Below are 6,813 nucleotides of genomic sequence, written 5' to 3'. Positions count from 1 at the left end.
CCAGTGAAGAATGATGGGGAAATAGAAAGATAAAACTTTATCTAAACTGAGTTATTTTCCTCAATGAGAATTACCAGTTGGAGAAGAGTTGTAGTTCTAAAGATTTAACCAAATATATATATTTTTTTAGTGTATCCTATTATATAGATTATTTTTTTTTAATATTCTTCAGATATCTGCCTGGTAGTTCTGGAATCAGGTTACTATTTAAGTTTAAAACCTAAATAGGCCCAGTGCCTAAGTTTAGCTTCTAGAAATTAACTTCCCTAAAGTTCTGAGATATATCCAGGTCAAATTATTCTTAAAACAGTTATAGCCTCTGTTATCCAGGTAGGTATCATGTCACAGAGTTACAATATGCCCCACTTCATGGTCACCTTTTTCAGTCTCTGTCTGTAATGCCGCTTCTGTCTTCTGGTGTTTTGAAAGATGTTTTCATAACTCAATTTCAAAATATCTAGTGCACTATGCCAACAGCTTCCAAAGTGAACATCTAGGACTGTCCATTTAATTCCAAAAAGATATTATAAAAAGATATTAAAACTGTACCAGTAGATAACTTGGAAAGGAAAAGGGAAAGGGGGTGGGGGGGAGGGGGGAAGGAAAGTTAAAAAACCCCACCCTTTTTATTATTTTCTTCTGGTAATGTTTTAGAATTTCCTGTGAATCTATATCTTGTTCTAAAACACTGTAAGCCAAGTGACTATGCTTTGCTGGGTGACTTGGGCCTATTTCCTAATAATCTTCAGCGATTGCTAACCTCTTTCCTAGGAAAAAAACAATTGTTAGTTCTGAAAGTTTCTTTCTTTTTTTTCTCTGCCTGTTAGCTGAAGAAGAGAACAGTGAGTTGAATATGCGGTCAAAGATGAGAATTTTACTAAGACTGTTTGGATTACTTGGTTTTGTTGGCTAACTTGCTTCTCTATTTCCAACCATGTCACACCTCAAAATCCAACAAGAAACTTCCTAGAAACTGACATGTTCATGTTACTGATTCAAACCACTAAACATGAATGAATCATATTTTGTAAGATAATGGATACCACTAAAATAATTAATTACAATGATTTTATTTTTGTTCAAGCTAGTAGATTTTCATGAATAGAAGCTAAGATACCAGTGTAGCTATTTGACCCAAGTTACTGAGGCTCTAAGAAGAACAGCGGCTTGTCACTGGTAGCTACATGAAGCAGTAGCTGCTGAGAGAGGGGAAACATGAGTGATGTTTATTCTAAAATGTATAAATAGCACACAAAGCAACCATGTGTTTAAGGCTAGCAGGTGGCTTTCAGCTTTAAAGAGTTTCATCAAGCCTTACCTTACTGTGAAGAGGGATGACTTTGGGAACTTTACAGATAGGCTGTTGCACAGTGAGGTCTCGATCAATATTTTTTCCAGGCAATTTCTTTAGTTTCAGCAGCAGATGCTGTAATTCTGTGACCAGAAGAGAAGAGGAACCTAATAATCTAACCTCAATTAAGAAAGATATTTTGGACAATAAAAGCTAACGATCTTACCAAAGTTAGGAACCATTTTAACAGAAAGTCACTGGTGCCATGATGAACCGAGGATTTTGTTGGTTCATAAACAAAAGTGAAAATTACAGAACAGTTGAGATGGGAAGTGACCTCTGGAGGTCACCTGGTCCAACCCCCCTGCTCAAACAGGGCCACCTAGAGCTGGTTGTTCAGCTCCGCGTCCTGTTGGTTTCTAAATAACTCCAAGGACCGAAACTCCACAACTGCTCTGGGCAGCCTGTGCCAGTGCTCAACTACTCTCACAGTAAAGTGTTTCCTGATGTTCAGAGGGAACCTCCCGTGTTTCAGTTAGTGCCTCTGGTTCTGTCACTGGGCACCCCTGAAAAGACTCTGGGTCCATCTTCTTTGCATCCACCCTTCAGGTATTTATACAAATTGGTAAAATTCCCCTGAGATTTCTCTTCTCTAGGCTAAACAGTCCCAGTTCTCTCAGCCTTTCTTCATAGGAGGGAGACTCCTGTCTCTTCATCATCTTCACTGGACTCTGTCCAGTATGTCCATGTCTTTCGTGTACTGAGGAACCCAGAACTGGACACTGGAGTCTAAGTGTAGCCTCTCCAGTGGTGAGCAGAGTGGAGGGATCACCTTCCTCCCAGCCTGCTGGCAAAACCTTAAAATGAAAAAAAATGAAAATTGTTGACAAGAATAAAAAAGGTTGTCATAAGAATCACAACTGAAGCTAAGCATTTTTGCTTTCACTCACCATGAATCTCTTCTAAACGGCATGCTCATTACAAAAATACCTTTGCAGGATAAACTGTGTTGTACATGTTTTACAAAATGTAGCTAAATTGGTTACTAGTGAAGATTAAATTTAGCCAGTCAAAATTCATATACTTGCCCATGTTTTCTCTCTGATTTGCAAATTGCATCAAAAATTCTCTCCAAGTTGACAATTTGTTGATATTTTGTGTTTGATTGTTTGTTGTGTTTATTTGCTTTTAATTGTTACAGCAAGATCTATTTATGTAGACAATGTACAAACTTTAATGGCTAGGATTGCAGCACATCCAGTTCTACTTAGAACTAAGCAGTGTGAGTGTCATAACACCAGAACTAATCCTAGAGCAAGGCAGCATGGGAAAATTTTTAATCCCTCTAGAAATATATATTATTTTGGGCTACGTTTATGTGTATTGCATTTACTGAGAAACTGGGTCTCATCAAGTGCTTGCATATGCTCCAAGCTGCAGTTGTTGGGACAAAGGCTGAAGGAGCTTCTGTGTAAAAGATTTAGGCTGTATGTGATGCCTTCAGCACAGAATATGGAATACAAAAGCCCTGTGGGGTGATGGTTTAGTGACATAACCCCCAAGGAAATCAGTTAGTGTTGATCATGTTTTTTTACTTCACCTGGTAGAGTGCTGTTAATGTGAGTACGGTGGGATGGGGAACAAAACAGACCTCATCACTCATGTGCCAAAGATTTTCAGTCTTTTCATGCTTGTTGGATGAAAGCACAGTCTACACCCATTTCTTGGTGGTATACTTATTTATCTTTCTCAGAATGCTCTAGGAGTATATATATATATATATATATATATATATATGTATATGTATATGTATATTCATATGTATTCAGCTGCATCTCTGTTTACAGTTTAGAGTGGGGGTCTGACTTTCCATGATACTGAGAAATCAAATCTGAGAAGGTTATTTGTGGTAGATATCTAGGACTTCAGAAAGATAGATCATTTGAAACTAAAGAAAGGATCTGCAAAAATGCCTGTTTACTAGGGAGCATGACTAACATTTGCTCTCTGAAAATATTCATTGTTGTTGTTGTTGTTTTTAAATGGTATCCAAAGTTTGAGAGGATAAAATATAAGACTTCATCTACTATGCTTAATGATAATGTCCTGCACTTGAACTATCTATACAACAACTTCTTACATGACAACTTGAACAACTTGAAATTAGTGACTTTGTCTAACAGCTTTGGCACTACACTGATACTCAGAAAACTTCAGTTCTATCTTCTTTGTAAACTAGTGCCATCAGAGAAGTGGTTCATAAATAAAGGCAAATGAACTGTTACAATTTATTTTTTTCTTGACAAAACTTTTTAGTAGCATAACAAAACATCAATCACATGGTTTTTTTTATGACTATCTACTAAGGCTAAACATGTTAATTGTTCAGAATTTTAGCTGTCACTTCATTTTTCATCAGCAAGGGGGAAATACTGCCCCTTTCTTTCCTGGAACATTCAAAATGAAGATAATTGCAAAGAAATGAAATCTGTTAAAAACAGAAAGACCAGGTAGTGGAAGAATAATTTGAGCATAAACAGATAAAGTTTGGGAAACAGTGAAAAATTCCCATGCTTATATTGTTGGGCACAGCTATTTCATGAAACATGCTGCCATTTATCAGCTTTAAAAGTTTGACTATTTCTTTCAGATAGAAAAATCTAGGGTGGTGCCATGTTTTGTGTCTCCCCCCACCCCACCCCCCCGCCCTTAATCTGTGACTTGAAAGAAAGCAACACTGAGAATGAATTTCATGCTAGTAGACACTTTTAAGACTAGATTTAGCTGCAGTCACATTAGCTTAGATAATGGGAGAATTTTTCTTCATTGAAAATGCTCCCTGTCGCTTAAGAAGAACTCACTGAGGCAGCCTGCCATCTAGCTTTTTCACAGCAAAATAGGCTTTCAGACTGCAGATGAGAGACTCGGGAGCAGAGACAATTTTAACTTAGCCATCCCTAATTTATCTCAAGCTTTTTCAATTCATCTTCACTGCTCTATGCACACTGGAACGCCAGATTGTCAACCCCTGGGAACAGAATGCAACCAGGGATCTAGAGAGCTGTCATATCCTGAGAAATATTTAAATTGTGCTGATTTTCTTCTGGAGTGCTGAGCAGAGGGAATGAAACTCTCCATCAAGTCATAGCTTTGCAGGCAATAGATCAAAGGATACCGCCAGTTTTTCTAATGGATTATTGTTATCGGGCAGGTTCTTCCTGAAGGTATGTAGTTACTCTCTCAATTCATTACCCACACTATTTATCAGATAATGATCTAATGAACTAGTAATCCAGATACATTAAGAAAAATGTTAACTAAGTAATCTGTATTGATTGAATGATGGCACTTTATTGCAGCATGTTTGCAGTTAAAATACTCTGATATACTTACTGTAGATGTGTTTCACCTACTGCCCAGTGCTTTGTCAGCAATCTCCCCGAGCAAAAAACAATCCCTAACCTCTAAACAAAAAAAGCAAAATTCAGTTTTTCAGCCTATAACATTGCCACAAGTTGATGTTGACTGTCCAGAGAATGTTGCTTTTCTGAAACAATGAATAATGAAGAGCAAAATCATACTTCTGATTTAAAATTTGGTTTAGGTATTTATTTTGCAAAATATTTTCCATGGGTATGGGCAGAACTCCTCTTAAAGTGCTACAAATTAATTGTGGAGTTAGATATTTTCTGATTAGCTATGTTCTACCCCTCAGCATAGGGAGTTAGGATATCTAATTCTAAAAATCTCTGATGTCAGATATGTAACAGAAGACTGTTGTTGCATCTATACTTCCAGAGTCCAGGAGCTTCTAGGTAAAGCATAAGGATTATATACCACAACAGGGGTTTTAAAAACAAAATCTCTAAAGGATTTCTTGCCTTTTAAACTTTTGTGTTTAAATAAGAGTTACAGAATCTGTCTTCTAATCTGAAATGCTTACTGCATGTCTGTAGCTTGTGAGGCAGGCTGACCTAAAAATGAAAGATTCCTAAACTGCAGAAGCAGCCTGTCATTTTTGAACTATTCCAAGCGCGGGAGTTGCTGCAGATATGGAAAAAGCACTGCCACCTTCAAATCAAAGTCCTGGCCTTGTTTCATCCCTGAGCTGGTACCCTGACTGAGTACAGGCACTGAGCCTGGAACAGAAAAAGGCAGATGCAGGGCTAAGCAAGAGGTAAGCCCTGAAAAAAAAATATCTTACCTGTAGCTTCTTATCCAATGTACTTGCTGGGCTGCTGTCACACTGACAAGAGTAAATGATGTATGAGCTTGTGTACGGTGCACTTGATAGTGCAGTAGATATGTTGAACTGGATATTTAGTCACTTTTGACAGATGCTTGTCATATTTTTAATGTACTGTTGAAAGAAAGCAATAAGATAGCAGTAGGCAAAGATAGAAGCAGAATGAGATTTCAGAAGCCCATAAGGGTTAAAGTCAGTAAGTCTGAGATAAGAACATTTTCTAGTGTGTTTAACTTCCTCTGTTTATGGATTATAATATTTTCAATACATTATGTTGCTCCTGTATGCAACACTTGAAAGTTCCCTTCCTCTAGAGCCTTAGAAATGGTGAAAAAAAAAGAAAAAAGAAAGATTGATTCTGTCCTGTTTCCAATGAACTCTGTTAAAGTACTTCCTTTCCTATGGACCCCAGAAAGGCAATTAAATGTTGGTTTACTTAAAACACTAGCTAACTAAATATAATTGTTTCTGATATATGGTATTGGAGAGTAACCAATAGCAACATAGCAACAACTTTGATTATCTTTTCTTCAAAATAACATGAAACAAAAGACATTAAAAAAATATTTAAATGGGCAGGTAGTATTATATAATGGGAAATAAATGAAGATTATATCTCTATGTTATGTTTTTACCTTCACATGTTTTTTCTTTTTATCTGCTGTGCTCTGCAGTAGTAGCTATGCCCACTTCTCTTGATAGAGATCTGCGGTGTGCCCACATATCACACCATATTTATCTGGAATTTTCTGCTGCCTTCTAAAATCCTCTTAGGCCATTTGTGTGAATAACTGTATCACAATAATGTGGTATGACATAAATGGACGACACTGTTCCAGGAAGAAAGAAAACTCAAGCACAAATAGAGAAGAAAAAAAAAAAAAAGTTATTTTTCCACAGGAATTCACAGCAGGACAGAAAACTGACCTGTCTTGTTTATGTTCCTTAGCAGTCCTTAGCAAATATCACTTATATCCTGTGCTCCACTTGAGTAAGTCAGCTTAAGTCCTTCCATGACATCTTTTTAAGTTCCACTCCTTTTTGCTCTGCTGTGTGCTTGACAAATCATAAAATCAAATGATCAGGTTTGACCTTTTCTGCAATGCTCTTGGTTTTCCCTTGTGCTTCTTCAACAGCTGTTTGAGACTGGAGTTTATTCTTCTCCCAGACTGAACTTCTAGGAGGTAGAGATATTACACACAACTTGGTGCAAAACAGACACCTCCTTACTTGGGTTATATTATTCTTCCTTCTTACTTGTTTTATATTGGGGAAT

The 6,813-nt window shown here is 37.1% G+C and overlaps 1 long non-coding RNA gene across 1 annotated transcript in view; it reads left to right on the top strand.

Annotated features, from left to right (window-relative positions):
* Window positions 1-4,209: 4,209 nt before the first annotated feature.
* LOC121089281 overlaps window positions 4,210-6,813 on the top strand; it is a 205,690-nt gene continuing 203,086 nt past the window's right edge. Inside the window, exon 1 of the long non-coding RNA XR_005828179.1 lies at window positions 4,210-4,515. This is a non-coding gene — a long non-coding RNA (uncharacterized LOC121089281). The remainder of the gene's footprint in view (window positions 4,516-6,813) is intronic.

Source organism: Falco naumanni, chromosome 5 (assembly GCF_017639655.2).
Source record: "Falco naumanni isolate bFalNau1 chromosome 5, bFalNau1.pat, whole genome shotgun sequence".
NCBI lineage: Eukaryota > Metazoa > Chordata > Aves > Falconiformes > Falconidae > Falco > Falco naumanni.
Note: the sequence above shows the minus strand (reverse complement) of the source record. Positions and strands in the feature narration are given on the sequence as shown.